This window comes from Pseudophryne corroboree, chromosome 3 (assembly GCF_028390025.1).
Source record: "Pseudophryne corroboree isolate aPseCor3 chromosome 3, aPseCor3.hap2, whole genome shotgun sequence".
Taxonomy (NCBI): domain Eukaryota; kingdom Metazoa; phylum Chordata; class Amphibia; order Anura; family Myobatrachidae; genus Pseudophryne; species Pseudophryne corroboree.
In genome coordinates this window covers 116,669,105-116,692,144 of record NC_086446.1, presented here as the reverse complement: position 1 = coordinate 116,692,144, position 23,040 = coordinate 116,669,105, and the positions used below count along the sequence as shown (strand labels likewise).

General features: G+C 41.8%; 46 non-coding genes and 56 pseudogenes across 46 annotated transcripts; all 102 read left to right on the top strand.

Moving 5' to 3' along the window:
- Positions 1–6: 6 nt before the first annotated feature.
- Positions 7–125, top strand: LOC134894912 (5S ribosomal RNA; annotated as a pseudogene).
- Positions 126–232: 107 nt separating this feature from the next.
- On the top strand, positions 233–351 carry LOC134895438 (5S ribosomal RNA; annotated as a pseudogene).
- A 107-nt stretch (positions 352–458) lies between these two features.
- LOC135065338 (5S ribosomal RNA) lies at positions 459–577 on the top strand. The gene has a single exon (XR_010251621.1). It is a non-coding gene; the product is annotated as a 5S ribosomal RNA (ribosomal RNA).
- Positions 578–684: 107 nt separating this feature from the next.
- LOC134885587 (5S ribosomal RNA) lies at positions 685–803 on the top strand. Its single transcript, XR_010169700.1, has one exon. It is a non-coding gene; the product is annotated as a 5S ribosomal RNA (ribosomal RNA).
- A 107-nt stretch (positions 804–910) lies between these two features.
- Positions 911–1,029, top strand: LOC135066207 (5S ribosomal RNA). Its single transcript, XR_010252461.1, has one exon. It is a non-coding gene; the product is annotated as a 5S ribosomal RNA (ribosomal RNA).
- A 107-nt stretch (positions 1,030–1,136) lies between these two features.
- Positions 1,137–1,255, top strand: LOC134892664 (5S ribosomal RNA; annotated as a pseudogene).
- A 107-nt stretch (positions 1,256–1,362) lies between these two features.
- Positions 1,363–1,481, top strand: LOC135070051 (5S ribosomal RNA). Its single transcript, XR_010256225.1, has one exon. It is a non-coding gene; the product is annotated as a 5S ribosomal RNA (ribosomal RNA).
- A 107-nt stretch (positions 1,482–1,588) lies between these two features.
- Positions 1,589–1,707, top strand: LOC135069055 (5S ribosomal RNA). The gene has a single exon (XR_010255247.1). It is a non-coding gene; the product is annotated as a 5S ribosomal RNA (ribosomal RNA).
- A 107-nt stretch (positions 1,708–1,814) lies between these two features.
- LOC134900158 (5S ribosomal RNA) lies at positions 1,815–1,933 on the top strand. The gene has a single exon (XR_010173674.1). It is a non-coding gene; the product is annotated as a 5S ribosomal RNA (ribosomal RNA).
- Positions 1,934–2,040: 107 nt separating this feature from the next.
- LOC134895539 (5S ribosomal RNA) lies at positions 2,041–2,159 on the top strand (annotated as a pseudogene).
- Positions 2,160–2,267: 108 nt separating this feature from the next.
- Positions 2,268–2,386, top strand: LOC135070399 (5S ribosomal RNA). Its single transcript, XR_010256565.1, has one exon. It is a non-coding gene; the product is annotated as a 5S ribosomal RNA (ribosomal RNA).
- Positions 2,387–2,493: 107 nt separating this feature from the next.
- Positions 2,494–2,612, top strand: LOC134892663 (5S ribosomal RNA; annotated as a pseudogene).
- A 107-nt stretch (positions 2,613–2,719) lies between these two features.
- Positions 2,720–2,838, top strand: LOC135070050 (5S ribosomal RNA). The gene has a single exon (XR_010256224.1). It is a non-coding gene; the product is annotated as a 5S ribosomal RNA (ribosomal RNA).
- A 107-nt stretch (positions 2,839–2,945) lies between these two features.
- Positions 2,946–3,064, top strand: LOC135069048 (5S ribosomal RNA). The gene has a single exon (XR_010255240.1). It is a non-coding gene; the product is annotated as a 5S ribosomal RNA (ribosomal RNA).
- A 107-nt stretch (positions 3,065–3,171) lies between these two features.
- LOC134900157 (5S ribosomal RNA) lies at positions 3,172–3,290 on the top strand. Its single transcript, XR_010173673.1, has one exon. It is a non-coding gene; the product is annotated as a 5S ribosomal RNA (ribosomal RNA).
- Positions 3,291–3,397: 107 nt separating this feature from the next.
- On the top strand, positions 3,398–3,516 carry LOC134890005 (5S ribosomal RNA; annotated as a pseudogene).
- A 108-nt stretch (positions 3,517–3,624) lies between these two features.
- Positions 3,625–3,743, top strand: LOC135070398 (5S ribosomal RNA). The gene has a single exon (XR_010256564.1). It is a non-coding gene; the product is annotated as a 5S ribosomal RNA (ribosomal RNA).
- A 107-nt stretch (positions 3,744–3,850) lies between these two features.
- LOC134900156 (5S ribosomal RNA) lies at positions 3,851–3,969 on the top strand. Its single transcript, XR_010173672.1, has one exon. It is a non-coding gene; the product is annotated as a 5S ribosomal RNA (ribosomal RNA).
- Positions 3,970–4,076: 107 nt separating this feature from the next.
- On the top strand, positions 4,077–4,195 carry LOC134895332 (5S ribosomal RNA; annotated as a pseudogene).
- Positions 4,196–4,302: 107 nt separating this feature from the next.
- On the top strand, positions 4,303–4,421 carry LOC134891482 (5S ribosomal RNA; annotated as a pseudogene).
- A 107-nt stretch (positions 4,422–4,528) lies between these two features.
- Positions 4,529–4,647, top strand: LOC134892641 (5S ribosomal RNA; annotated as a pseudogene).
- Positions 4,648–4,754: 107 nt separating this feature from the next.
- Positions 4,755–4,873, top strand: LOC135061481 (5S ribosomal RNA). Its single transcript, XR_010247860.1, has one exon. It is a non-coding gene; the product is annotated as a 5S ribosomal RNA (ribosomal RNA).
- Positions 4,874–4,980: 107 nt separating this feature from the next.
- On the top strand, positions 4,981–5,099 carry LOC134892415 (5S ribosomal RNA; annotated as a pseudogene).
- A 107-nt stretch (positions 5,100–5,206) lies between these two features.
- LOC134888532 (5S ribosomal RNA) lies at positions 5,207–5,325 on the top strand (annotated as a pseudogene).
- A 107-nt stretch (positions 5,326–5,432) lies between these two features.
- Positions 5,433–5,551, top strand: LOC134889153 (5S ribosomal RNA; annotated as a pseudogene).
- A 107-nt stretch (positions 5,552–5,658) lies between these two features.
- LOC135061480 (5S ribosomal RNA) lies at positions 5,659–5,777 on the top strand. Its single transcript, XR_010247859.1, has one exon. It is a non-coding gene; the product is annotated as a 5S ribosomal RNA (ribosomal RNA).
- A 107-nt stretch (positions 5,778–5,884) lies between these two features.
- Positions 5,885–6,003, top strand: LOC134894337 (5S ribosomal RNA; annotated as a pseudogene).
- Positions 6,004–6,110: 107 nt separating this feature from the next.
- Positions 6,111–6,229, top strand: LOC134893928 (5S ribosomal RNA; annotated as a pseudogene).
- Positions 6,230–6,336: 107 nt separating this feature from the next.
- Positions 6,337–6,455, top strand: LOC134892810 (5S ribosomal RNA; annotated as a pseudogene).
- A 107-nt stretch (positions 6,456–6,562) lies between these two features.
- LOC134888386 (5S ribosomal RNA) lies at positions 6,563–6,681 on the top strand (annotated as a pseudogene).
- Positions 6,682–6,788: 107 nt separating this feature from the next.
- LOC135063645 (5S ribosomal RNA) lies at positions 6,789–6,907 on the top strand. Its single transcript, XR_010249970.1, has one exon. It is a non-coding gene; the product is annotated as a 5S ribosomal RNA (ribosomal RNA).
- A 107-nt stretch (positions 6,908–7,014) lies between these two features.
- LOC134900154 (5S ribosomal RNA) lies at positions 7,015–7,133 on the top strand. The gene has a single exon (XR_010173670.1). It is a non-coding gene; the product is annotated as a 5S ribosomal RNA (ribosomal RNA).
- A 107-nt stretch (positions 7,134–7,240) lies between these two features.
- Positions 7,241–7,359, top strand: LOC135060239 (5S ribosomal RNA). Its single transcript, XR_010246631.1, has one exon. It is a non-coding gene; the product is annotated as a 5S ribosomal RNA (ribosomal RNA).
- A 107-nt stretch (positions 7,360–7,466) lies between these two features.
- On the top strand, positions 7,467–7,585 carry LOC134897474 (5S ribosomal RNA; annotated as a pseudogene).
- A 107-nt stretch (positions 7,586–7,692) lies between these two features.
- Positions 7,693–7,811, top strand: LOC134900153 (5S ribosomal RNA). The gene has a single exon (XR_010173669.1). It is a non-coding gene; the product is annotated as a 5S ribosomal RNA (ribosomal RNA).
- Positions 7,812–7,918: 107 nt separating this feature from the next.
- On the top strand, positions 7,919–8,037 carry LOC134900664 (5S ribosomal RNA). Its single transcript, XR_010174172.1, has one exon. It is a non-coding gene; the product is annotated as a 5S ribosomal RNA (ribosomal RNA).
- Positions 8,038–8,144: 107 nt separating this feature from the next.
- Positions 8,145–8,263, top strand: LOC134890004 (5S ribosomal RNA; annotated as a pseudogene).
- Positions 8,264–8,371: 108 nt separating this feature from the next.
- Positions 8,372–8,490, top strand: LOC134890193 (5S ribosomal RNA; annotated as a pseudogene).
- Positions 8,491–8,597: 107 nt separating this feature from the next.
- Positions 8,598–8,716, top strand: LOC135067829 (5S ribosomal RNA). The gene has a single exon (XR_010254038.1). It is a non-coding gene; the product is annotated as a 5S ribosomal RNA (ribosomal RNA).
- Positions 8,717–8,823: 107 nt separating this feature from the next.
- Positions 8,824–8,942, top strand: LOC134895081 (5S ribosomal RNA; annotated as a pseudogene).
- Positions 8,943–9,049: 107 nt separating this feature from the next.
- On the top strand, positions 9,050–9,168 carry LOC134885925 (5S ribosomal RNA). Its single transcript, XR_010170026.1, has one exon. It is a non-coding gene; the product is annotated as a 5S ribosomal RNA (ribosomal RNA).
- A 107-nt stretch (positions 9,169–9,275) lies between these two features.
- LOC134891072 (5S ribosomal RNA) lies at positions 9,276–9,394 on the top strand (annotated as a pseudogene).
- A 107-nt stretch (positions 9,395–9,501) lies between these two features.
- LOC134892296 (5S ribosomal RNA) lies at positions 9,502–9,620 on the top strand (annotated as a pseudogene).
- Positions 9,621–9,727: 107 nt separating this feature from the next.
- On the top strand, positions 9,728–9,846 carry LOC134901964 (5S ribosomal RNA). Its single transcript, XR_010175439.1, has one exon. It is a non-coding gene; the product is annotated as a 5S ribosomal RNA (ribosomal RNA).
- Positions 9,847–9,953: 107 nt separating this feature from the next.
- Positions 9,954–10,072, top strand: LOC134900151 (5S ribosomal RNA). Its single transcript, XR_010173668.1, has one exon. It is a non-coding gene; the product is annotated as a 5S ribosomal RNA (ribosomal RNA).
- Positions 10,073–10,179: 107 nt separating this feature from the next.
- On the top strand, positions 10,180–10,299 carry LOC135068958 (5S ribosomal RNA). Its single transcript, XR_010255149.1, has one exon. It is a non-coding gene; the product is annotated as a 5S ribosomal RNA (ribosomal RNA).
- A 107-nt stretch (positions 10,300–10,406) lies between these two features.
- Positions 10,407–10,525, top strand: LOC134897472 (5S ribosomal RNA; annotated as a pseudogene).
- A 107-nt stretch (positions 10,526–10,632) lies between these two features.
- On the top strand, positions 10,633–10,751 carry LOC134900150 (5S ribosomal RNA). Its single transcript, XR_010173667.1, has one exon. It is a non-coding gene; the product is annotated as a 5S ribosomal RNA (ribosomal RNA).
- A 107-nt stretch (positions 10,752–10,858) lies between these two features.
- LOC134900653 (5S ribosomal RNA) lies at positions 10,859–10,977 on the top strand. Its single transcript, XR_010174161.1, has one exon. It is a non-coding gene; the product is annotated as a 5S ribosomal RNA (ribosomal RNA).
- A 107-nt stretch (positions 10,978–11,084) lies between these two features.
- Positions 11,085–11,203, top strand: LOC134890003 (5S ribosomal RNA; annotated as a pseudogene).
- Positions 11,204–11,311: 108 nt separating this feature from the next.
- LOC134890059 (5S ribosomal RNA) lies at positions 11,312–11,430 on the top strand (annotated as a pseudogene).
- A 107-nt stretch (positions 11,431–11,537) lies between these two features.
- Positions 11,538–11,656, top strand: LOC134886494 (5S ribosomal RNA). Its single transcript, XR_010170574.1, has one exon. It is a non-coding gene; the product is annotated as a 5S ribosomal RNA (ribosomal RNA).
- Positions 11,657–11,763: 107 nt separating this feature from the next.
- LOC134891071 (5S ribosomal RNA) lies at positions 11,764–11,882 on the top strand (annotated as a pseudogene).
- A 107-nt stretch (positions 11,883–11,989) lies between these two features.
- On the top strand, positions 11,990–12,108 carry LOC134892295 (5S ribosomal RNA; annotated as a pseudogene).
- A 107-nt stretch (positions 12,109–12,215) lies between these two features.
- Positions 12,216–12,334, top strand: LOC134901963 (5S ribosomal RNA). The gene has a single exon (XR_010175438.1). It is a non-coding gene; the product is annotated as a 5S ribosomal RNA (ribosomal RNA).
- Positions 12,335–12,441: 107 nt separating this feature from the next.
- LOC134900149 (5S ribosomal RNA) lies at positions 12,442–12,560 on the top strand. The gene has a single exon (XR_010173666.1). It is a non-coding gene; the product is annotated as a 5S ribosomal RNA (ribosomal RNA).
- Positions 12,561–12,667: 107 nt separating this feature from the next.
- Positions 12,668–12,787, top strand: LOC135068957 (5S ribosomal RNA). The gene has a single exon (XR_010255148.1). It is a non-coding gene; the product is annotated as a 5S ribosomal RNA (ribosomal RNA).
- Positions 12,788–12,894: 107 nt separating this feature from the next.
- On the top strand, positions 12,895–13,013 carry LOC134897471 (5S ribosomal RNA; annotated as a pseudogene).
- Positions 13,014–13,120: 107 nt separating this feature from the next.
- On the top strand, positions 13,121–13,239 carry LOC134900148 (5S ribosomal RNA). The gene has a single exon (XR_010173665.1). It is a non-coding gene; the product is annotated as a 5S ribosomal RNA (ribosomal RNA).
- Positions 13,240–13,346: 107 nt separating this feature from the next.
- On the top strand, positions 13,347–13,465 carry LOC134900642 (5S ribosomal RNA). Its single transcript, XR_010174150.1, has one exon. It is a non-coding gene; the product is annotated as a 5S ribosomal RNA (ribosomal RNA).
- A 107-nt stretch (positions 13,466–13,572) lies between these two features.
- LOC134890002 (5S ribosomal RNA) lies at positions 13,573–13,691 on the top strand (annotated as a pseudogene).
- A 108-nt stretch (positions 13,692–13,799) lies between these two features.
- On the top strand, positions 13,800–13,918 carry LOC134890057 (5S ribosomal RNA; annotated as a pseudogene).
- Positions 13,919–14,025: 107 nt separating this feature from the next.
- LOC134884936 (5S ribosomal RNA) lies at positions 14,026–14,144 on the top strand. The gene has a single exon (XR_010169067.1). It is a non-coding gene; the product is annotated as a 5S ribosomal RNA (ribosomal RNA).
- A 107-nt stretch (positions 14,145–14,251) lies between these two features.
- Positions 14,252–14,370, top strand: LOC134895997 (5S ribosomal RNA; annotated as a pseudogene).
- Positions 14,371–14,477: 107 nt separating this feature from the next.
- Positions 14,478–14,596, top strand: LOC134885924 (5S ribosomal RNA). Its single transcript, XR_010170025.1, has one exon. It is a non-coding gene; the product is annotated as a 5S ribosomal RNA (ribosomal RNA).
- A 107-nt stretch (positions 14,597–14,703) lies between these two features.
- LOC134891070 (5S ribosomal RNA) lies at positions 14,704–14,822 on the top strand (annotated as a pseudogene).
- A 107-nt stretch (positions 14,823–14,929) lies between these two features.
- On the top strand, positions 14,930–15,048 carry LOC134892294 (5S ribosomal RNA; annotated as a pseudogene).
- Positions 15,049–15,155: 107 nt separating this feature from the next.
- LOC135063631 (5S ribosomal RNA) lies at positions 15,156–15,274 on the top strand. The gene has a single exon (XR_010249957.1). It is a non-coding gene; the product is annotated as a 5S ribosomal RNA (ribosomal RNA).
- A 107-nt stretch (positions 15,275–15,381) lies between these two features.
- Positions 15,382–15,500, top strand: LOC134885392 (5S ribosomal RNA). The gene has a single exon (XR_010169507.1). It is a non-coding gene; the product is annotated as a 5S ribosomal RNA (ribosomal RNA).
- Positions 15,501–15,606: 106 nt separating this feature from the next.
- On the top strand, positions 15,607–15,724 carry LOC135069122 (5S ribosomal RNA). Its single transcript, XR_010255312.1, has one exon. It is a non-coding gene; the product is annotated as a 5S ribosomal RNA (ribosomal RNA).
- Positions 15,725–15,831: 107 nt separating this feature from the next.
- Positions 15,832–15,950, top strand: LOC134900147 (5S ribosomal RNA). Its single transcript, XR_010173664.1, has one exon. It is a non-coding gene; the product is annotated as a 5S ribosomal RNA (ribosomal RNA).
- A 107-nt stretch (positions 15,951–16,057) lies between these two features.
- On the top strand, positions 16,058–16,176 carry LOC134895057 (5S ribosomal RNA; annotated as a pseudogene).
- Positions 16,177–16,283: 107 nt separating this feature from the next.
- Positions 16,284–16,402, top strand: LOC134896370 (5S ribosomal RNA; annotated as a pseudogene).
- A 107-nt stretch (positions 16,403–16,509) lies between these two features.
- Positions 16,510–16,628, top strand: LOC134889116 (5S ribosomal RNA; annotated as a pseudogene).
- A 107-nt stretch (positions 16,629–16,735) lies between these two features.
- LOC134889936 (5S ribosomal RNA) lies at positions 16,736–16,854 on the top strand (annotated as a pseudogene).
- Positions 16,855–16,961: 107 nt separating this feature from the next.
- On the top strand, positions 16,962–17,080 carry LOC134890000 (5S ribosomal RNA; annotated as a pseudogene).
- A 107-nt stretch (positions 17,081–17,187) lies between these two features.
- LOC134893950 (5S ribosomal RNA) lies at positions 17,188–17,306 on the top strand (annotated as a pseudogene).
- Positions 17,307–17,413: 107 nt separating this feature from the next.
- LOC134900146 (5S ribosomal RNA) lies at positions 17,414–17,532 on the top strand. Its single transcript, XR_010173663.1, has one exon. It is a non-coding gene; the product is annotated as a 5S ribosomal RNA (ribosomal RNA).
- Positions 17,533–17,639: 107 nt separating this feature from the next.
- On the top strand, positions 17,640–17,758 carry LOC134889076 (5S ribosomal RNA; annotated as a pseudogene).
- A 107-nt stretch (positions 17,759–17,865) lies between these two features.
- On the top strand, positions 17,866–17,984 carry LOC134896975 (5S ribosomal RNA; annotated as a pseudogene).
- A 107-nt stretch (positions 17,985–18,091) lies between these two features.
- On the top strand, positions 18,092–18,210 carry LOC134896627 (5S ribosomal RNA; annotated as a pseudogene).
- Positions 18,211–18,317: 107 nt separating this feature from the next.
- Positions 18,318–18,436, top strand: LOC134892293 (5S ribosomal RNA; annotated as a pseudogene).
- A 107-nt stretch (positions 18,437–18,543) lies between these two features.
- On the top strand, positions 18,544–18,662 carry LOC135063630 (5S ribosomal RNA). The gene has a single exon (XR_010249956.1). It is a non-coding gene; the product is annotated as a 5S ribosomal RNA (ribosomal RNA).
- A 107-nt stretch (positions 18,663–18,769) lies between these two features.
- On the top strand, positions 18,770–18,888 carry LOC134885391 (5S ribosomal RNA). The gene has a single exon (XR_010169506.1). It is a non-coding gene; the product is annotated as a 5S ribosomal RNA (ribosomal RNA).
- Positions 18,889–18,994: 106 nt separating this feature from the next.
- On the top strand, positions 18,995–19,112 carry LOC135069121 (5S ribosomal RNA). Its single transcript, XR_010255311.1, has one exon. It is a non-coding gene; the product is annotated as a 5S ribosomal RNA (ribosomal RNA).
- A 107-nt stretch (positions 19,113–19,219) lies between these two features.
- Positions 19,220–19,338, top strand: LOC134900145 (5S ribosomal RNA). The gene has a single exon (XR_010173662.1). It is a non-coding gene; the product is annotated as a 5S ribosomal RNA (ribosomal RNA).
- A 107-nt stretch (positions 19,339–19,445) lies between these two features.
- On the top strand, positions 19,446–19,564 carry LOC134895056 (5S ribosomal RNA; annotated as a pseudogene).
- A 107-nt stretch (positions 19,565–19,671) lies between these two features.
- On the top strand, positions 19,672–19,790 carry LOC134896369 (5S ribosomal RNA; annotated as a pseudogene).
- A 107-nt stretch (positions 19,791–19,897) lies between these two features.
- Positions 19,898–20,016, top strand: LOC134889115 (5S ribosomal RNA; annotated as a pseudogene).
- Positions 20,017–20,123: 107 nt separating this feature from the next.
- LOC134889935 (5S ribosomal RNA) lies at positions 20,124–20,242 on the top strand (annotated as a pseudogene).
- A 107-nt stretch (positions 20,243–20,349) lies between these two features.
- Positions 20,350–20,468, top strand: LOC134889999 (5S ribosomal RNA; annotated as a pseudogene).
- Positions 20,469–20,575: 107 nt separating this feature from the next.
- LOC134893948 (5S ribosomal RNA) lies at positions 20,576–20,694 on the top strand (annotated as a pseudogene).
- Positions 20,695–20,801: 107 nt separating this feature from the next.
- On the top strand, positions 20,802–20,920 carry LOC134900144 (5S ribosomal RNA). The gene has a single exon (XR_010173661.1). It is a non-coding gene; the product is annotated as a 5S ribosomal RNA (ribosomal RNA).
- A 107-nt stretch (positions 20,921–21,027) lies between these two features.
- LOC134889074 (5S ribosomal RNA) lies at positions 21,028–21,146 on the top strand (annotated as a pseudogene).
- A 107-nt stretch (positions 21,147–21,253) lies between these two features.
- LOC134896974 (5S ribosomal RNA) lies at positions 21,254–21,372 on the top strand (annotated as a pseudogene).
- A 107-nt stretch (positions 21,373–21,479) lies between these two features.
- LOC134896625 (5S ribosomal RNA) lies at positions 21,480–21,598 on the top strand (annotated as a pseudogene).
- A 107-nt stretch (positions 21,599–21,705) lies between these two features.
- Positions 21,706–21,824, top strand: LOC134885846 (5S ribosomal RNA). Its single transcript, XR_010169950.1, has one exon. It is a non-coding gene; the product is annotated as a 5S ribosomal RNA (ribosomal RNA).
- Positions 21,825–21,931: 107 nt separating this feature from the next.
- On the top strand, positions 21,932–22,050 carry LOC134892953 (5S ribosomal RNA; annotated as a pseudogene).
- A 107-nt stretch (positions 22,051–22,157) lies between these two features.
- On the top strand, positions 22,158–22,276 carry LOC135069357 (5S ribosomal RNA). The gene has a single exon (XR_010255540.1). It is a non-coding gene; the product is annotated as a 5S ribosomal RNA (ribosomal RNA).
- A 107-nt stretch (positions 22,277–22,383) lies between these two features.
- On the top strand, positions 22,384–22,502 carry LOC134889998 (5S ribosomal RNA; annotated as a pseudogene).
- A 107-nt stretch (positions 22,503–22,609) lies between these two features.
- LOC134893947 (5S ribosomal RNA) lies at positions 22,610–22,728 on the top strand (annotated as a pseudogene).
- A 107-nt stretch (positions 22,729–22,835) lies between these two features.
- Positions 22,836–22,954, top strand: LOC134895055 (5S ribosomal RNA; annotated as a pseudogene).
- Positions 22,955–23,040: the final 86 nt, after the last annotated feature.

Below are 23,040 nucleotides of genomic sequence, written 5' to 3'. Positions count from 1 at the left end.
CAGCTCATCTAAAGCCACAACACATTGGATACGCCCAAACTCATCTGATCTTGGAAGCTAAGCAGTGTTGGGCCTGGTTAGTACTTGGATGGGAGACCACCTGGGAATACAAGGCGCTGTAGATATTTTTATACTGCCAACACCGTTCTGTTGATGCATTCCATTTTCAAACGTATTCATTTATGAACCAGTAGTTAGAAGTAGAAAAGTTCTAACAGAAACCACACAGCTCATCTACAGCCACACCACATTGGATACGCCCAAACTCATCTGATCTTGGAAGCTAAGCAGTGTTTGGCCTGGTTAGTGCTTGGATGGGAGACCAACTGGGAATTTAAGGTGCTGTAGATATTTTTATACTGCCAACACCGTTCTGTTGATGCATTCCATTTTCAAATGTATTCATTTATGAACCAGTAGTTAGAAGTAGAAAAGTTCTAACAGAAACCACAAAGCTCATCTACAGCCTCACCACGCTGGATACGCCCAATCTCATCTGATCTTGGAAGCTAAGCAGTGTTGGGCCTGGTTAGTACTTGGATGGGAGACCACCTGGGAATACAAGGTGCTGTAGATATTTTTATACTGCCAACACCGTTCTGTTGATGCATTTCATTTTCAAACATCCTCATTTATGAACCAGTAGTTAGAAGTAGAAAAGTTCTAACAGAAACCACAAAGGTCATCTACAGCCACACCACACTGGGTACGCCCAATCTCATCTGATCTTGGAAGCTAAGCAGTGTTGGGCTAGGTTAGTACTTGGATGGGAAACCACCTTGGAATACAAGGTGCTGTAGATATTTTTATACTGCCAACACCGTTCTGTTGATGCATTCCATTTTCAAACATCCTCATTTATGAACCAGTAGTTAGAAGTAGAAAAGTTCTAACAGAAACCACAAAGGTCATCTACAGCCACACCACACTGGGTACGCCCAATCTCATCTGATCTTGGAAGCTAAGCAGTGTTGGGCTAGGTTAGTACTTGGATGGGAAACCTCCTGGGAATACAAGGTGCTGTAGATATTTTTATACTGCCAACACCGTTCTGTTGATGCATTCCATTTTCAAACGTATTCATTTATGAACCAGTAGTTAGAAGTAGAAAAGTTCTAACAGAAACCACAAAGCTCATCTGCAGCCACACCACACTGGATACGCACAATCTCATCTGATCTTGGAAGCTAAGCAGTGTTGGACCTGGTTAGTACTTGCATGGGAGCCCACCTGGGAATACAAGGTGCTGTAGATATTTTTATACTGCCAACACCGTTCTGTTGATGCATTCCATTTTCAAACGTATTCATTTATGAACCTGTAGTTAGAAGTAGAAAAGTTCTAACAGAAACCACAAAGCTCATCTACAGCCATACCACATTGGATACGCTTAATCTCATCTGATCTTGGAAGCTAAGCAGTGTTGGACCTGGTTAGTACTTTGATGGGAGACCACCTGGGAATACAAGGTGCTGTAGATATTTTTATACTGCCAACACCATTCTGTTGATGCATTCCATTTTCAAACGTATTCATTTATGAACCTGTAGTTAGAAGTAGAAAAGTTCTAACAGAAACCACAAAGCTCATCTACAGCCATACCACATTGGATATGCCCAATCTCATCTGATCTTGGAAGCTAAGCAGTGTTGGACCTGGTTAGTACTTGGATGGGAGCCCACCTGGGAATACAAGGTGCTGTAGATATTTTTATACTGCCAACACCGTTCTGTTGATGCATTCCATTTTCTAACGTATTCATTTATGAACCAGTAGTTAGAAGTAGAAAAGTTTTAACAGAAACCACAAAGCTCATCTACAGCCACACCACACTGGATACGCCCAATCTCATCTGATCTTGGAAGCTAAGCAGTGTTGGGCCTGGTTAGTACTTGGATGGGAGACCACCTGGGAATACAAGGTGCTGTAGATATTTTTATACTGCCAACACCGTTCTGTTGATCCATTCCATTTTCAAACTTATTCATTTATGAACCAGTAGTTAGAAGTAGAAAAGTTCAAACAGAAACCACAAAGCTCATCTACAGCCACACCACACTGGATACGCCCAATCTCATCTTATCTTGAAAGCTAAGCAGTATTGGGCCTGGTTAGTACTTAGATAGGAGACCACCTGGGAATACAAGGTGCTGTAGATATTTTTTATACTGCCAACACCGTTCTGTTGATGCATTCCATTTTCAAACGTATTCATTTATGAACCAGTAGTTAGAAGTAGAAAAGTTCTAACAGAAACCACACAGCTCATCTACAGCCACACCACATTGGATACGCCCAAACTCATCTGATCTTGGAAGCTAAGCAGTGTTGGGCCTGGTTAGTACTTGGATGGGAGACCAACTGGGAATACAAGGTGCTGTAGATATTTTTATACTGCCAACACCGTTCTGTTGATGCATTCCATTTTCAAACGTATTCATTTATGAACCAGTAGTTAGAAGTAGAAAAGTTCTAACAGAAACCACAAAGCTCATCTGCAGCCACACCACACTGGATACGCACAATCTCATCTGATCTTGGAAGCTAAGCAGTGTTGGACCTGGTTAGTACTTGCATGGGAGCCCACCTGGGAATACAAGGTGCTGTAGATATTTTTATACTGCCAACACCGTTCTGTTGATGCATTCCATTTTCAAACGTATTCATTTATGAACCTGTAGTTAGAAGTAGAAAAGTTCTAACAGAAACCACAAAGCTCATCTACAGCCATACCACATTGGATACGCTTAATCTCATCTGATCTTGGAAGCTAAGCAGTGTTGGACCTGGTTAGTACTTTGATGGGAGACCACCTGGGAATACAAGGTGCTGTAGATATTTTTATACTGCCAACACCATTCTGTTGATGCATTCCATTTTCAAACGTATTCATTTATGAACCTGTAGTTAGAAGTAGAAAAGTTCTAACAGAAACCACAAAGCTCATCTACAGCCATACCACATTGGATATGCCCAATCTCATCTGATCTTGGAAGCTAAGCAGTGTTGGACCTGGTTAGTACTTGGATGGGAGCCCACCTGGGAATACAAGGTGCTGTAGATATTTTTATACTGCCAACACCGTTCTGTTGATGCATTCCATTTTCTAACGTATTCATTTATGAACCAGTAGTTAGAAGTAGAAAAGTTTTAACAGAAACCACAAAGCTCATCTACAGCCACACCACACTGGATACGCCCAATCTCATCTGATCTTGGAAGCTAAGCAGTGTTGGGCCTGGTTAGTACTTGGATGGGAGACCACCTGGGAATACAAGGTGCTGTAGATATTTTTATACTGCCAACACCGTTCTGTTGATCCATTCCATTTTCAAACTTATTCATTTATGAACCAGTAGTTAGAAGTAGAAAAGTTCAAACAGAAACCACAAAGCTCATCTACAGCCACACCACACTGGATACGCCCAATCTCATCTTATCTTGGAAGCTAAGCAGTGTTGGGCCTGGTTAGTACTTGGATAGGAGACCACCTGGGAATACAAGGTGCTGTAGATATTTTTTATACTGCCAACACCGTTCTGTTGATGCATTCCATTTTCAAACGTATTCATTTATGAACCAGTAGTTAGAAGTAGAAAAGTTCTAACAGAAACCACACAGCTCATCTACAGCCACACCACATTGGATACGCCCAAACTCATCTGATCTTGGAAGCTAAGCAGTGTTGGGCCTGGTTAGTACTTGGATGGGAGACCAACTGGGAATACAAGGTGCTGTAGATATTTTTATACTGCCAACACCGTTCTGTTGATGCATTCCATTTTCAAACGTATTCATTTATGAACCAGTAGTTAGAAGTAGAAAAGTTCTAACAGAAACCACAAAGCTCATCTACAGCCACACCACACTGGATACGCCCAATCTCATCTGATCTTGGAAGCTAAGCAGTGTTGGGCCTGGTTAGTACTTGGATGGGAGACCACCTGGGAATACAAGGTGCTGTAGATATTTTTATACTGCCAACACCGTTCTGTTGATGCATTCCATTTTCAAACGTACTTATTTATGAACCAGTAGTTAGAAGTAGAAAAGTTCTAACAGAAACCACACTGCTCATCTACAGCCACACGACATTGGATATGCCCAAACTCATCTGATCTTGGAAGCTAAGCAGTGTTTGGCCTGGTTAGTTCTTGGATGGGAGACCACCTGAGAATACAAGGAGCTGTAGATATTTTTATACTGCCAACACCGTTCTGTTAATGCATTCCATTTTCAAACGTACTCATTTATGAACCAGTAGTTAGAAGTAGAAAAGTTCTAACAGAAACCACAAAGCTCATCTACAGACACACCACACTGGATACGCCAAATCTCATCTGATCTTGGAAGCTAAGCAGTGTTGGGCCTGGTTAGTACTTGGATAGGAGACCACCTGGGAATACAAGGTGCTGTAGATATTTTTATACTGCCAACACCGTTCTGTTGATGCATTCCATTTTCAAACGTATTCATTTATGAACCAGTAGTTAGAAGTAGAAAAGTTCTAACAGAAACCACACAGCTCATCTAAAGCCACACCACATTGGATACTCCCAAACTCATCTGATCTTGGAAGCTAAGCAGTGTTGGGCCTGGTTAGTACTTGGATGGGAGACCACCTGAGAATACAAGGAGCTGTAGATATTTTTATACTGCCAACACCGTTCTGTTGATGCATTCCATTTTCAAATGTATTCATTTATGAACCAGTAGTTAGAAGTAGAAAAGTTCTAACAGAAACCACAAAGCTCATCTACAGCCACACCACACTGGATACGCCCAATCTCATCTGATCTTGGAAGCTAAGCAGTGTTGGGCCTGGTTAGTACTTGGATGGTAGACCACCTGGGAATACAAGGTGCTGTAGATATTTTTATACTGCCAACACCGTTCTGTTGATGCATTCCATTTTCAAACGTATTCATTTATGAACCAGTAGTTAGAAGTAGAACAGTTCTAACAGAAACCACAAAGCTAATCTACAGCCACACCACACTGGATACGCCCAATCTCATCTGATCTTGGAAGCTAAGCAGTGTTGGAACTGGTTAGTACTTGCATGGGAGACCACCTGGGAATACAAGGTGCTGTAGAAATTTTTATACTGCCAACACCGTTCTGTTGATGCATTCCATTTTCAAACATATTCATTTATGAACCAGTAGTAAGAAGTAGAAAAGTTCTAACAGAAACCACACAGCTCATCTAAAGCCACACCACATTGGATACGCCCAAACTCATCTGATCTTGGAAGCTAAGCAGTGTTGGGCCTGGTTAGTACTTGGATGGGAGACCACCTGGGAATACAAGGTGCTGTAGATATTTTTATACTGCCAACACCGTTCTGTTGATGCATTCCATTTTCAAACGTATTCATTTATGAACCAGTAGTTAGAAGTAGAAAAGTTCTAACAGAAACCACACAGCTCATCTACAGCCACACCACATTGGATACGCCCAAACTCATCTGATCTTGGAAGCTAAGCAGTGTTGGGCCTGGTTAGTACTTGGATGGGAGACCAACTGGGAGTTTAAGGTGCTGTAGATATTTTTATACTGCCAACACCGTTCTGTTGATGCATTCCATTTTCAAATGTATTCATTTATGAACCAGTAGTTAGAAGTAGAAAAGTTCTAACAGAAACCACAAAGCTCATCTACAGCCACACCACACTGGATACGCCCAATCTCATCTGATCTTGGAAGCTAAGCAGTGTTGGGCCTGGTTAGTACTTGGATGGTAGACCACCTGGGAATACAAGGTGCTGTAGATATTTTTATACTGCCAACACCGTTCTGTTGATGCATTCCATTTTCAAACGTATTCATTTATGAACCAGTAGTTAGAAGTAGAACAGTTCTAACAGAAACCACAAAGCTCATCTACAGCCACACCACACTGGATACGCCCAATCTCATCTGATCTTGGAAGCTAAGCAGTGTTGGAACTGGTTAGTACTTGCATGGAAGACCACCTGGGAATACAAGGTGCTGTAGAAATTTTTATACTGCCAACACCGTTCTGTTGATGCATTCCATTTTCAAACATATTCATTTATGAACCAGTAGTTAGAAGTAGAAAAGTTCTAATAGAAACCACAAAGCTCATCTACAGCCACACCACACTGGATACGCCCAATCTCGTCTGATCTTGGAATCTATGCAGTGTTGGGCCTGGTTAGTGCTTGGATGGGAGACCACCTGGGAATACAAGGTGCTGTAGATATTTTTATACTGCCAACACCGTTCTGTTGATGCACTCCATTTTCAAACGTATTCATTTATGAACCAGTAGTTAGAAGTAGCAAAGTTCTAACAGAAAACACAAAGCTCATCTACAGCCACACCACACTGGATACGCCCAATCTCATCTGAATGTGGAAGCTAAGCAGTGTTGGGCCTGGTTAGTACTTGGATGGGAGACAACCTGGGAATACAAGGTGCTGTAGATATTTTTATACTGCCAACACCGTTCTGTTGATGCATTCCATTTTCAAACGTTTTCATTTATGAACCAGTAGTTAGAAGTAGACAAGTTCTAACAGAAACCACAAAGCTCATCTACAGCCACGCCACACTGGATACGCCCAATCTCATCTGATCTTGAAAGCTAAGCAGTGTTGGGCCTGGTTAGTACTTGGATGGGAGACCACCTGGGGATACAAGGTGCTGTAGATATTTTTATACTGCCAACACCGTTCTGTTGATGCATTCCATTTTCAAACGTTTTCATTTATGAACCAGTAGTTAGAAGTAGAAAAGTTCTAACAGAAACCACAAAGCTCATCTACAGCCACACCACACTGGATATGCCCAATCTCATCTGATCTTGGAAGCTAAGCAGTGTTGGGCCTGGTCAGTACTTGGATGGGAGACCACCTGGGAATACAAGGTGCTGTAGATATTTTTATACTGCCAACACCGTTCTGTTGATGCATTCCATTTTCAAACGTATTCATTTATGAACCAGTAGTTAGAAGTAGAAAAGTTCTAACAGAAACCACAAAGCTCATCTACAGCCACACCACACTGGATACGCCCAATCTCATCTGATCTTGGAAGCTAAGCAGTGTTGGGCCTGGTTAGTACTTGGATGGGAGACCACCTGGGAATACAAGGTGCTGTAGATATTTTTATACTGCCAACACCGTTCTGTTGATGCATTCCTTTTTCAAACGTACTTATTTATGAACCAGTAGTTAGAAGTAGAAAAGTTCTAGCAGAAACCACAAAGCTCATCTACAGCCACACCACACTGGATACGCCCAATCTCATCTGATCTTGGAAGCTAAGCAGTGTTGGGCCTGGTTAGTACTTGGATGGGAGACCACCTGGGAATACAAGGTGCTGTAGACATTTTTATACTGCCAACACCGTTCTGTTGATGCATTCCATTTTCAAACTTATTCATTTATGAACCAGTAGTTAGAAGTAGAAAAGTTCTAACAGAAACCACAAAGCTCATCTACAGCCACACCACACTGGATACGCCCAATCGCATCTCATCTTCGAAGCTAAGCAGTGTTGGGCCTGGTTAGTGCTTGGATGGGAGAACACCTGGGAATACAAGGTGCTGTAGATATTTTTATACTGCCAACACCGTTCTGTTGATGCATTCCATTTTAAAACGTATTCATTTATGAACCAGTAGTTAGAAGTAGAAAAGTTTTAACAGAAACCACAAAGCTCATCTACAGCCACACCACACTGGATACGCCCAATCTCATCTGATCTTGGAAGCTAAGCAGTGTTGGGCCTGGTTAGTACTTGGATGGGAGACCACCTGGGAATACAAGGTGCTGTAGATATTTTTATACTGCCAACACCGTTCTGTTGATCCATTCCATTTTCAAACTTATTCATTTATGAACCAGTAGTTAGAAGTAGAAAAGTTCTAACAGAAACCACAAAGCTTATCTACAGCCACACCACATTGGAAGCGCCCAATCTCATCTGATCTTGGAAGTTAAGCAGTGTTGGGCCTGGTTAGTACTTGGATGGGAGACCACCTGGGAATACAAGGTGCTGTAGATATTTTTATACTGCCAACACCGTTATGTTGATGCATTCAATTTTCAAACGTATATATTTATGAACCAGTAGTTAGAAGTAGAAAAGTTCAAACAGAAACCACAAAGCTCATCTACAGCCACACCACACTGGATACGCCCAATCTCATCTTATCTTGGAAGCTAAGCAGTGTTGGGCCTGGTTAGTACTTGGATAGGAGACCACCTGGGAATACAAGGTGCTGTAGATATTTTTTATACTGCCAACACCGTTCTGTTGATGCATTCCATTTTCAAACGTATTCATTTATGAACCAGTAGTTAGAAGTAGAAAAGTTCTAACAGAAACCACACAGCTCATCTACAGCCACACCACATTGGATACGCCCAAACTCATCTGATCTTGGAAGCTAAGCAGTGTTAGGCCTGGTTAGTACTTGGATGGGAGACCAACTGGGAATACAAGGTGCTGTAGATATTTTTATACTGCCAACACCGTTCTGTTGATCCATTCCATTTTCAAACTTATTCATTTATGAACCAGTAGTTAGAAGTAGAAAAGTTCTAACAGAAACCACAAAGCTCATCTACAGCCACACCACACTGGATACGCCCAATCTCATCTGATCTTGGAAGCTAAGTAGTGTTGGGCCTGGTTAGTACTTGGATGGTAGACCACCTGGGAATACAAGGTGCTGTAGATATTTTTATACTGCCAACACCGTTCTGTTGATGCATTCCATTTTTAAACGTATTCATTTATGAACCAGTAGTTAGAAGTAGAAAAGTTCTAACAGAAACCACACAGCTCATCTACAGCCACACGACATTGGATACGCCCAAACTCATCTGGTCTTGGAAGCTAAGCAGTGTTTGGCCTGGTTAGTTCTTGGATGGGAGACCACCTGAGAATACAAGGAGCTGTAGATATTTTTATACTGCCAACACCGTTCTGTTGATGCATTCCATTTTCAAACGTACTCATTTATGAACCAGTAGTTAGAAGTAGAAAAGTTCTAACAGAAACCACAAAGCTCATCTACAGACACACCACACTGGATACGCCCAATCTCATCTGATCTTGGAAGCTAAGCAGTGTTGGGCCTGGTTAGTACTTGGATAGGAGACCACCTGGGAATACAAGGTGCTGTAGATATTTTTATACTGCCAACACCGTTCTGTTGATGCATTCCATTTTCAAACGTATTCATTTATGAACCAGTAGTTAGAAGTAGAAAAGTTCTAACAGAAACCACACAGCTCATCTAAAGCCACACCACATTGGATACGCCCAAACTCATCTGATCTTGGAAGCTAAGCAGTGTTGGGCCTGGTTAGTACTTGGATGGGAGACCACCTGGGAATACAAGGCGCTGTAGATATTTTTATACTGCCAACACCGTTCTGTTGATGCATTCCATTTTCAAACGTATTCATTTATGAACCAGTAGTTAGAAGTAGAAAAGTTCTAACAGAAACCACACAGCTCATCTACAGCCACACCACATTGGATACGCCCAAACTCATCTGATCTTGGAAGCTAAGCAGTGTTGGGCCTGGTTAGTGCTTGGATGGGAGACCAACTGGGAATTTAAGGTGCTGTAGATATTTTTATACTGCCAACACCGTTCTGTTGATGCATTCCATTTTCAAATGTATTCATTTATGAACCAGTAGTTAGAAGTAGAAAAGTTCTAACAGAAACCACAAAGCTCATCTACAGCCACACCACGCTGGATACGCCCAATCTCATCTGATCTTGGAAGCTAAGCAGTGTTGGGCCTGGTTAGTACTTGGATGGGAGACCACCTGGGAATACAAGGTGCTGTAGATATTTTTATACTGCCAACACCGTTCTGTTGATGCATTCCATTTTCAAACGTATTCATTTATGAACCAGTAGTTAGAAGTAGAAAAGTTCTAGCAGAAACCACAAAGCTCATCTACAGCCACACCACACTGGATACGCCCAATCTCATCTGATCTTGGAAGCTAAGCAGTGTTGGGCCTGGTTAGTACTTGGATGGGAGACCACCTGGGAATACAAGGTGCTGTAGATATTTTTATACTGCCAACACCGTTCTGTTGATGCATTCCATTTTCAAACGTACTTATTTATGAACCAGTAGTTAGAAGTAGAAAAGTTCTAGCAGAAACCACAAAGCTCATCTACAGCCACACCACACTGGATACGCCCAATCTCATCTGATTCTTGGAAGCTAAGCAGTGTTGGGCCTGGTTAGTACTTGGATGGGAGACCACCTGGGAATACAAGGTGCTGTAGATATTTTTATACTGCCAACACCGTTCTGTTGATGCATTCCATTTTCAAACTTATTCATTTATGAACCAGTAGTTAGAAGTAGAAAAGTTCTAACAGAAACCACAAAGCTCATCTACAGCCACACCACACTGGATACGCCCAATCGCATCTCATCTTCGAAGCTAAGCAGTGTTGGGCCTGGTTAGTGCTTGGATGGGAGAACACCTGGGAATACAAGGTGCTGTAGATATTTTTATACTGCCAACACCGTTCTGTTGATGCATTCCATTTTAAAACGTATTCATTTATGAACCAGTAGTTAGAAGTAGAAAAGTTTTAACAGAAACCACAAAGCTCATCTACAGCCACACCACACTGGATACGCCCAATCTCATCTGATCTTGGAAGCTAAGCAGTGTTGGGCCTGGTTAGTACTTGGATGGGAGACCACCTGGGAATACAAGGTGCTGTAGATATTTTTATACTGCCAACACCGTTCTGTTGATCCATTCCATTTTCAAACTTATTCATTTATGAACCAGTAGTTAGAAGTAGAAAAGTTCTAACAGAAACCACAAAGCTCATCTACAGCCACACCACATTGGAAGCGCCCAATCTCATCTGATCTTGGAAGTTAAGCAGTGTTGGGCCTGGTTAGTACTTGGATGGGAGACCACCTGGGAATACAAGGTGCTGTAGATATTTTTATACTGCCAACACCGTTATGTTGATGCATTCAATTTTCAAACGTATATATTTATGAACCAGTAGTTAGAAGTAGAAAAGTTCAAACAGAAACCACAAAGCTCATCTACAGCCACACCACACTGGATACGCCCAATCTCATCTTATCTTGGAAGCTAAGCAGTGTTGGGCCTGGTTAGTACTTGGATAGGAGACCACCTGGGAATACAAGGTGCTGTAGATATTTTTTATACTGCCAACACCGTTCTGTTGATGCATTCCATTTTCAAACGTATTCATTTATGAACCAGTAGTTAGAAGTAGAAAAGTTCTAACAGAAACCACACAGCTCATCTACAGCCACACCACATTGGATAAGCCCAAACTCATCTGATCTTGGAAGCTAAGCAGTGTTGGGCCTGGTTAGTACTTGGATGGGAGACCAACTGGGAATACAAGGTGCTGTAGATATTGTTATACTGCCAACACCGTTCTGTTGATGCATTCCATTTTCAAACGTATTCATTTATGAACCAGTAGTTAGAAGTAGAAAAGTTCTAACAGAAACCACAAAGCTCATCTACAGCCACACCACACTGGATATGCCCAATCTCATCTGATCTTGGAAGCTAAGTAGTGTTGGGCCTGGTTAGTACTTGGATAGGAGACCACCTGGGAATACAAGGTGCTGTAGATATTTTTATACTGCCAACACCGTTCTGTTGATGCATTCCATTTTCAAACGTATTCATTTATGAACCAGTAGTTAGAAGTAGAAAAGTTCTAACAGAAACCACACAGCTCATCTAAAGCCACACCACATTGGATACGCCCAAACTCATCTGATCTTGGAAGCTAAGCAGTGTTGGGCCTGGTTAGTACTTGGATGGGAGACCACCTGGGAATACAAGGCGCTGTAGATATTTTTATACTGCCAACACCGTTCTGTTGATGCATTCCATTTTCAAACGTATTCATTTATGAACCAGTAGTTAGAAGTAGAAAAGTTCTAACAGAAACCACACAGCTCATCTACAGCCACACCACATTGGATACGCCCAAACTCATCTGATCTTGGAAGCTAAGCAGTGTTGGGCCTGGTTAGTGCTTGGATGGGAGACCAACTGGGAATTTAAGGTGCTGTAGATATTTTTATACTGCCAACACCGTTCTGTTGATGCATTCCATTTTCAAATGTATTCATTTATGAACCAGTAGTTAGAAGTAGAAAAGTTCTAACAGAAACCACAAAGCTCATCTACAGCCACACCACGCTGGATACGCCCAATCTCATCTGATCTTGGAAGCTAAGCAGTGTTGGGCCTGGTTAGTACTTGGATGGGAGACCACCTGGGAATACAAGGTGCTGTAGATATTTTTATACTGCCAACACCGTTCTGTTGATGCATTCCATTTTCAAACGTATTCATTTATGAACCAGTAGTTAGAAGTAGAAAAGTTCTAGCAGAAACCACAAAGCTCATCTACAGCCACACCACACTGGATACGCCCAATCTCATCTGATCTTGGAAGCTAAGCAGTGTTGGGCCTGGTTAGTACTTGGATGGGAGACCACCTGGGAATACAAGGTGCTGTAGATATTTTTATACTGCCAACACCGTTCTGTTGATGCATTCCATTTTCAAACGTACTTATTTATGAACCAGTAGTTAGAAGTAGAAAAGTTCTAGCAGAAACCACAAAGCTCATCTACAGCCACACCACACTGGATACGCCCAATCTCATCTGATTCTTGGAAGCTAAGCAGTGTTGGGCCTGGTTAGTACTTGGATGGGAGACCACCTGGGAATACAAGGTGCTGTAGATATTTTTATACTGCCAACACCGTTCTGTTGATGCATTCCATTTTCAAACTTATTCATTTATGAACCAGTAGTTAGAAGTAGAAAAGTTCTAACAGAAACCACAAAGCTCATCTACAGCCACACCACACTGGATACGCCCAATCGCATCTCATCTTCGAAGCTAAGCAGTGTTGGGCCTGGTTAGTGCTTGGATGGGAGAACACCTGGGAATACAAGGTGCTGTAGATATTTTTATACTGCCAACACCGTTCTGTTGATGCATTCCATTTTAAAACGTATTCATTTATGAACCAGTAGTTAGAAGTAGAAAAGTTTTAACAGAAACCACAAAGCTCATCTACAGCCACACCACACTGGATACGCCCAATCTCATCTGATCTTGGAAGCTAAGCAGTGTTGGGCCTGGTTAGTACTTGGATGGGAGACCACCTGGGAATACAAGGTGCTGTAGATATTTTTATACTGCCAACACCGTTCTGTTGATCCATTCCATTTTCAAACTTATTCATTTATGAACCAGTAGTTAGAAGTAGAAAAGTTCTAACAGAAACCACAAAGCTCATCTACAGCCACACCACATTGGAAGCGCCCAATCTCATCTGATCTTGGAAGTTAAGCAGTGTTGGGCCTGGTTAGTACTTGGATGGGAGACCACCTGGGAATACAAGGTGCTGTAGATATTTTTATACTGCCAACACCGTTATGTTGATGCATTCAATTTTCAAACGTATATATTTATGAACCAGTAGTTAGAAGTAGAAAAGTTCAAACAGAAACCACAAAGCTCATCTACAGCCACACCACACTGGATACGCCCAATCTCATCTTATCTTGGAAGCTAAGCAGTGTTGGGCCTGGTTAGTACTTGGATAGGAGACCACCTGGGAATACAAGGTGCTGTAGATATTTTTTATACTGCCAACACCGTTCTGTTGATGCATTCCATTTTCAAACGTATTCATTTATGAACCAGTAGTTAGAAGTAGAAAAGTTCTAACAGAAACCACACAGCTCATCTACAGCCACACCACATTGGATAAGCCCAAACTCATCTGATCTTGGAAGCTAAGCAGTGTTGGGCCTGGTTAGTACTTGGATGGGAGACCAACTGGGAATACAAGGTGCTGTAGATATTGTTATACTGCCAACACCGTTCTGTTGATGCATTCCATTTTCAAACGTATTCATTTATGAACCAGTAGTTAGAAGTAGAAAAGTTCTAACAGAAACCACAAAGCTCATCTACAGCCACACCACACTGGATATGCCCAATCTCATCTGATCTTGGAAGCTAAGTAGTGTTGGGCCTGGTTAGTACTTGGATGGTAGACCACCTGGGAATACAAGGTGCTGTAGATATTTTTATACTGCCAACACCGTTCTGTTGATGCATTCCATTTTCAAACGTACTTATTTATGAACCAGTAGTTAGAAGTAGAAAAGTTCTAACAGAAACCACACAGCTCATCTACAGCCACACGACATTGGATACGCCCAAACTCATCTGATCTTGGAAGCTAAGCAGTGTTTGGCCTGGTTAGTTCTTGGATGGGAGACCACCTGAAAATACAAGGAGCTGTAGATATTTTTATACTGCCAACACCGTTCTGTTGATGCATTCCATTTTCAAACGTACTCATTTATGAACCAGTAGTTAGAAGTAGAAAAGTTCTAACAGAAACCACAAAGCTCATCTACAGACACACCACACTGGATACGCCCAATCTCATCTGATCTTGGAAGCTAAGCAGTGTTGGGCCTGGTTAGTACTTGGATAGGAGACCACCTGGGAATACAAGGTGCTGTAGATATTTTTATACTGCCAACACCGTTCTGTTGATGCATTCCATTTTCAAACGTATTCATTTATGAACCAGTAGTTAGAAGTAGAAAAGTTCAAACAGAAACCACACAGCTCATCTAAAGCCACACCACATTGGATACGCCCAAACTCATCTGATCTTGGAAGCTAAGCAGTGTTGGGCCTGGTTAGTACTTGGATGGGAGACCACCTGGGAATACAAGGCGCTGTAGATATTTTTATACTGCCAACACCGTACTGTTGATGCATTCCATTTTCAAACGTATTCATTTATGAACCAGTAGTTAGAAGTAGAAAAGTTCTAACAGAAACCACACAGCTCATCTACAGCCACACCACATTGGATACGCCCAAACTCATCTGATCTTGGAAGCTAAGCAGTGTTGGGCCTGGTTAGTGCTTGGATGGGAGACCAACTGGGAATTTAAGGTGCTGTAGATATTTTTATACTGCCAACACCGTTCTGTTGATGCATTCCATTTTCAAATGTATTCATTTATGAACCAGTAGTTAGAAGTAGAAAAGTTCTAACAGAAACCACAAAGCTCATCTACAGCCACACCACGCTGGATACGCCCAATCTCATCTGATCTTGGAAGCTAAGCAGTGTTGGGCCTGGTTAGTACTTGGATGGGAGACCAACTGGGAATACAAGGTGCTGTAGATATTTTTATACTGCCAACACCGTTCTGTTGATGCATTCCATTTTCAAACGTATTCATTTATGAACCAGTAGTTAGAAGTAGAAAAGTTCTAACAGAAAACACAAAGCTCATCTACAGCCACACCACACTGGATACGCCCAATCTCATCTGATTTTGGAAGCTAAGCAGTGTTGGGCCTGGTTAGTACTTGGATGGGAGACCACCTGGGAATACAAGATGCTGTAGATATTTTATACTGCCAACACCGTTCTGTTGATCCATTCCATTTTCAAACGTATTCATTTATGAACCAGTAGTTAGAAGTAGAAAAGTTCTAACAGAAACCACAAAGCTCATCTACAGCCACACCACACTGGAAGCGCCCAATCTCATCTGATCTTGGAAGCTAAGCAGTGTTGGGCCTGGTTAGTACTTGGAAGGAGACCACCTGGGAATACAAGGTGCTGTAGATATTTTTATACTGCCAACACCGTTCTGTTGATGCATTCCATTTTCAAACGTACTTATTTATGAACCAGTAGTTAGAAGTAGAAAAGTTCTAGCAGAAACCACAAAACTCATCTACAGCCACACCACACTGGATACGCCCAATCTCATCTGATCTTGGAAGCTAAGCAGTGTTGGGCCTGGTTAGTACTTGGATGGGAGACCACCTGGGAATACAAGGTGCTGTAGATATTTTTATACTGCCAACACCGCTCTGTTGATGCATTCCATTTTCAAACGTACTTATTTATGAACCAGTAGTTAGAAGTAGAAAAGTTCTAACAGAAACCACAAAACTCATCTACAGCCACACCACACTGGATACGCCCAAACTCATCTTATCATGGAAGCTAAGCAGTGTTGGGCCTGGTTAGTACTTGGATGGGAGACCAACTGGGAATACAAGGTGCTGTAGATATTTTTATACTGCCAACACCGTTCTGTTGATGCATTCCATTTTCAAACGTATTCATTTATGAACCAATAGTTAGAAGTAGAAAAGATCTAACAGAAACCACACAGCTCATCTACAGACACACCACATTGGATACGCCCAAACTCATCTTATCATGGAAGCTAAGCAGTGTTGGGCCTGGTTAGTACTTGGATGGGAGACCACCTGGGAATACAAGGTGCTGTAGATATTTTAATACTGCCAACACCGTTCTGTAGATGCATTCCATTTTCAAACGTATTCATTTATGAACCAGTAGTTAGAAGTAGAACAGTTCTAACAGAAACCACAAAGCTCATCTACAGCCACACCACACTGGATACGCCCAATCTCATCTGATCTTGGAAGCTAAGCAGTGTTGGACCTGGTTAGTACTTGGATGGGAGACCACCTGGGAATACAAGGTGCTTTAGAAATTTTTATACTGCCAACACCGTTCTGTTGATGCATTCCTTTTTCAAACATATTCATTTATGAACCAGTAGTTAGAAGTAGAAAAGTTCTAATAGAAACCACTAAGCTCATTTACAGCCACACCACACTGGATACGCCCAATCTCGCCTGATCTTGGAAGCTAAGCAGTGTTGGGCCTGGTTAGTGCTTGGATGGGAGACCACCTGGGAATACAAGGTGCTGTAGATATTTTTATACTGCCAACACCGTTCTGTTGATGCATTCCATTTTCAAACGTATTCATTTATGAACCAGTAGTTAGAAGTAGAAAAGTTCAAACAGAAACCACAAAGCTCATCTACAGCCACACCACACTGGATACGCCCAATCTCATCTTATCTTGGAAGCTAAGCAGTGTTGGGCCTGGTTAGTACTTGGATAGGAGACCACCTGGGAATACAAGGTGCTGTAGATATTTTTATACTGCCAACACCGTTCTGTTGATGCATTCCATTTTCAAACGTATTCATTTATGAACCAGTAGTTAGAAGTAGAAAAGTTCTAACAGAAACCACACAGCTCATCTACAGCCACACCACATTGGATACGCCCAAACTCATCTTATCTTGGAAGCTAAACAGTGTTGGGCCTGGTTAGTACTTGGATGGGAGACCAACTGGGAATACAAGGTGCTGTAGATATTTTTATACTGCCAACACCGTTCTGTTGATGCATTCCATTTTCAAACGTACTTATTTATGAACCAGTAGTTAGAAGTAGAAAAGTTCTAGCAGAAACCACAAAGCTCATCTACAGCCACACCACACTGGATACGCCCAATCTCATCTGATCTTGGAAGCTAAGCAGTGTTGGGCCTGGTTAGTACTTGGATGGGAGACCACCTGGGAATACAAGGTGCTGTAGATATTTTTATACTGCCAACACCGCTCTGTTGATGCATTCCATTTTCAAACGTACTCATTTATGAACCAGTAGTTAGAAGTAGAAAAGTTCTAACAGAAACCCCAAAACTCATCTACAGCCACAGCACACTGGATACGCCCAATCTCATCTGATCTTGGAAGCTAAGCAGTGTTGGGCCTGGTTAGTTCTTGGATGGGAGACCACCTGAGAATACAAGGTGCTGTAGATATTTTTATACTGCCAACACCGTTCTGTTGATGCATTCCATTTTCAAACGTACTAATTTATGAACCAGTAGTTAGAAGTAGAAAAGTTCTAACAGAAACCACAAAGCTCATCTACAGCCACACAACACTGGATACGCCCAAACTCATCTTATCATGGAAGCTAAGCAGTGTTGGGCCTGGTTAGTACTTGGATGGGAGACCAACTGGGAATACAAGGTGCTGTAGATATTTTTATACTGCCAACACCGTTCTGTTGATGCATTCCATTTTCAAACGTATTCATTTATGAACCAGTAGTTAGAAGTAGAAAAGATCTAACAGAAACCACACAGCTCATCTACTGCCACACCACATTGGATACGCCCAAACTCATCTTATCATGGAAGCTAAGCAGTGTTGGGCCTGGTTAGTACTTGGATGGGAGACCAACTGGGAATACAAGGTGCTGTAGATATTTTTATACTGCCAACACCGTTCTGTAGATGCATTCCATTTTCAAACGTATTCATTTATGAACCAGTAGTTAGAAGTAGAAAAGTTCTAACAGAAACCACACAGCTCATCTACAGCCACACCACATTGGATACGCCCAAACTCATCTGATCTTGGAAGCTAAGCAGTGTTGGGCCTGGTTAGTGCTTGGATGGGAGACCAACTGGGAATTTAAGGTGCTGTAGATATTTTTATACTGCCAACACCGTTCTGTTGATGCATTCCATTTTCAAATGTATTCATTTATGAACCAGTAGTTAGAAGTAGAAAAGTTCTAACAGAAACCACAAAGCTCATCTACAGCCACACCACGCTGGATACGCCCAATCTCATCTGATCTTGGAAGCTAAGCAGTGTTGGGCCTGGTTAGTACTTGGATGGGAGACCAACTGGGAATACAAGGTGCTGTAGATATTTTTATACTGCCAACACCGTTCTGTTGATGCATTCCATTTTCAAACGTATTCATTTATGAACCAGTAGTTAGAAGTAGAAAAGTTCTAACAGAAAACACAAAGCTCATCTACAGCCACACCACACTGGATACGCCCAATCTCATCTGATTTTGGAAGCTAAGCAGTGTTGGGCCTGGTTAGTACTTGGATGGGAGACCACCTGGGAATACAAGATGCTGTAGATATTTTATACTGCCAACACCGTTCTGTTGATCCATTCCATTTTCAAACGTATTCATTTATGAACCAGTAGTTAGAAGTAGAAAAGTTCTAACAGAAACCACAAAGCTCATCTACAGCCACACCACACTGGAAGCGCCCAATCTCATCTGATCTTGGAAGCTAAGCAGTGTTGGGCCTGGTTAGTACTTGGAAGGAGACCACCTGGGAATACAAGGTGCTGTAGATATTTTTATACTGCCAACACCGTTCTGTTGATGCATTCCATTTTCAAACGTACTTATTTATGAACCAGTAGTTAGAAGTAGAAAAGTTCTAGCAGAAACCACAAAACTCATCTACAGCCACACCACACTGGATACGCCCAATCTCATCTGATCTTGGAAGCTAAGCAGTGTTGGGCCTGGTTAGTACTTGGATGGGAGACCACCTGGGAATACAAGGTGCTGTAGATATTTTTATACTGCCAACACCGCTCTGTTGATGCATTCCATTTTCAAACGTACTTATTTATGAACCAGTAGTTAGAAGTAGAAAAGTTCTAACAGAAACCACAAAACTCATCTACAGCCACACCACACTGGATACGCCCAAACTCATCTTATCATGGAAGCTAAGCAGTGTTGGGCCTGGTTAGTACTTGGATGGGAGACCAACTGGGAATACAAGGTGCTGTAGATATTTTTATACTGCCAACACCGTTCTGTTGATGCATTCCATTTTCAAACGTATTCATTTATGAACCAATAGTTAGAAGTAGAAAAGATCTAACAGAAACCACACAGCTCATCTACAGACACACCACATTGGATACGCCCAAACTCATCTTATCATGGAAGCTAAGCAGTGTTGGGCCTGGTTAGTACTTGGATGGGAGACCACCTGGGAATACAAGGTGCTGTAGATATTTTAATACTGCCAACACCGTTCTGTAGATGCATTCCATTTTCAAACGTATTCATTTATGAACCAGTAGTTAGAAGTAGAACAGTTCTAACAGAAACCACAAAGCTCATCTACAGCCACACCACACTGGATACGCCCAATCTCATCTGATCTTGGAAGCTAAGCAGTGTTGGACCTGGTTAGTACTTGGATGGGAGACCACCTGGGAATACAAGGTGCTTTAGAAATTTTTATACTGCCAACACCGTTCTGTTGATGCATTCCTTTTTCAAACATATTCATTTATGAACCAGTAGTTAGAAGTAGAAAAGTTCTAATAGAAACCACTAAGCTCATTTACAGCCACACCACACTGGATACGCCCAATCTCGCCTGATCTTGGAAGCTAAGCAGTGTTGGGCCTGGTTAGTGCTTGGATGGGAGACCACCTGGGAATACAAGGTGCTGTAGATATTTTTATACTGCCAACACCGTTCTGTTGATGCATTCCATTTTCAAACGTATTCATTTATGAACCAGTAGTTAGAAGTAGAAAAGTTCAAACAGAAACCACAAAGCTCATCTACAGCCACACCACACTGGATACGCCCAATCTCATCTTATCTTGGAAGCTAAGCAGTGTTGGGCCTGGTTAGTACTTGGATAGGAGACCACCTGGGAATACAAGGTGCTGTAGATATTTTTATACTGCCAACACCGTTCTGTTGATGCATTCCATTTTCAAACGTATTCATTTATGAACCAGTAGTTAGAAGTAGAAAAGTTCTAACAGAAACCACACAGCTCATCTACAGCCACACCACATTGGATACGCCCAAACTCATCTTATCTTGGAAGCTAAACAGTGTTGGGCCTGGTTAGTACTTGGATGGGAGACCAACTGGGAATACAAGGTGCTGTAGATATTTTTATACTGCCAACACCGTTCTGTTGATGCATTCCATTTTCAAACGTACTTATTTATGAACCAGTAGTTAGAAGTAGAAAAGTTCTAGCAGAAACCACAAAGCTCATCTACAGCCACACCACACTGGATACGCCCAATCTCATCTGATCTTGGAAGCTAAGCAGTGTTGGGCCTGGTTAGTACTTGGATGGGAGACCACCTGGGAATACAAGGTGCTGTAGATATTTTTATACTGCCAACACCGCTCTGTTGATGCATTCCATTTTCAAACGTACTCATTTATGAACCAGTAGTTAGAAGTAGAAAAGTTCTAACAGAAACCCCAAAACTCATCTACAGCCACAGCACACTGGATACGCCCAATCTCATCTGATCTTGGAAGCTAAGCAGTGTTGGGCCTGGTTAGTTCTTGGATGGGAGACCACCTGAGAATACAAGGTGCTGTAGATATTTTTATACTGCCAACACCGTTCTGTTGATGCATTCCATTTTCAAACGTACTAATTTATGAACCAGTAGTTAGAAGTAGAAAAGTTCTAACAGAAACCACAAAGCTCATCTACAGCCACACAACACTGGATACGCCCAAACTCATCTTATCATGGAAGCTAAGCAGTGTTGGGCCTGGTTAGTACTTGGATGGGAGACCAACTGGGAATACAAGGTGCTGTAGATATTTTTATACTGCCAACACCGTTCTGTTGATGCATTCCATTTTCAAACGTATTCATTTATGAACCAGTAGTTAGAAGTAGAAAAGATCTAACAGAAACCACACAGCTCATCTACTGCCACACCACATTGGATACGCCCAAACTCATCTTATCATGGAAGCTAAGCAGTGTTGGGCCTGGTTAGTACTTGGATGGGAGACCAACTGGGAATACAAGGTGCTGTAGATATTTTTATACTGCCAACACCGTTCTGTAGATGCATTCCATTTTCAAACGTATTCATTTATGAACCAGTAGTTAGAAGTAGAAAAGTTATAACAGAAACCACAAAGCTCATCTACAGCCACAACACACTGGATACGCCCAATCTCTTCTGATCTTGGAAGCTAAGCAGTGTTGGGCCTGGTTAGTACTTGGATGGGAGACCACCTGGGAATACAAGGTGCTGTAGATATTTTTATACTGCCAACACCGTTCTGTTGATGCATTCCATTTTCAAACGTATTCATTTATGAACCAGTAGTTAGAAGTAGAACAGTTCTAACAGAAACCACAAAGCTCATCTACAGCCACACCACACTGGATACGCCCAATCTCATCTGATCTTGAAAGCTAAGCAGTGCTGGACCTGGTTAGTACTTGGATGGGAGACCACCTGGGAATACAAGGTGCTTTAGAAATTTTTATACTGCCAACACCGTTCTGTTGATGCATTCCTTTTTCAAACATATTCATTTATGAACCAGTAGTTAGAAGTAGAAAAGTTCTAATAGAAACCACTAAGCTCATCTACAGCCACACCACACTGGATACGCCCAATCTCGTCTGATCTTGGAAGCTAAGCAGTGTTGGGCCTGGTTAGTGCTTGGATGGGAGACCACCTGGGAATACAAGGTGCTGTAGATGTTTTTATACTGCCAACACCGTTCTGTTGATGCATTCCATTTTCAAACGTATTCATTTATGAACTAGTAGTTAGAAGTAGAAAAGTTCAAACAGAAACCACAAAGCTCATCTACAGCCACACCACACTGGATACGCCCAATCTCATCTTATCTTGGAAGCTAAGCAGTGTTGGGCCTGGTTAGTACTTGGATAGGAGACCACCTGGGAATACAAGGTGCTGTAGATATTTTTATACTGCCAACACCGTTCTGTTGATGCATTCCATTTTTAAACGTATTCATTTATGAACCAGTAGTTAGAAGTAGAAAAGTTCTAACAGAAACCACACAGCTCATCTACAGCCACACCACATTGGATACGCCCAAACTCATCTTATCTTGGAAGCTAAACAGTGTTGGGCCTGGTTAGTACTTGGATGGGAGACCAACTGGGAATACAAGGTGCTGTAGATATTTTTATACTGCCAACACCGTTCTGTTGATGCATTCCATTTTCAAACGTACTCATTTATGAACCAGTAGTTAGAAGTAGAAAAGTTCTAACAGAAACCACAAAGCTCATCTACAGCCACACCACACTGGATACGCCCAAACTCATCTTATCATGGAAGCTAAGCAGTGTTGGGCCTGGTTAGTACTTGGATGGGAGACCAACTGGGAATACAAGGTGCTGTAGATATTTTTATACTGCCAACACCGTTCTGTTGATGCATTCCATTTTCAAACGTATTCATTTATGAACCAGTAGTTAGAAGTAGAAAAGAT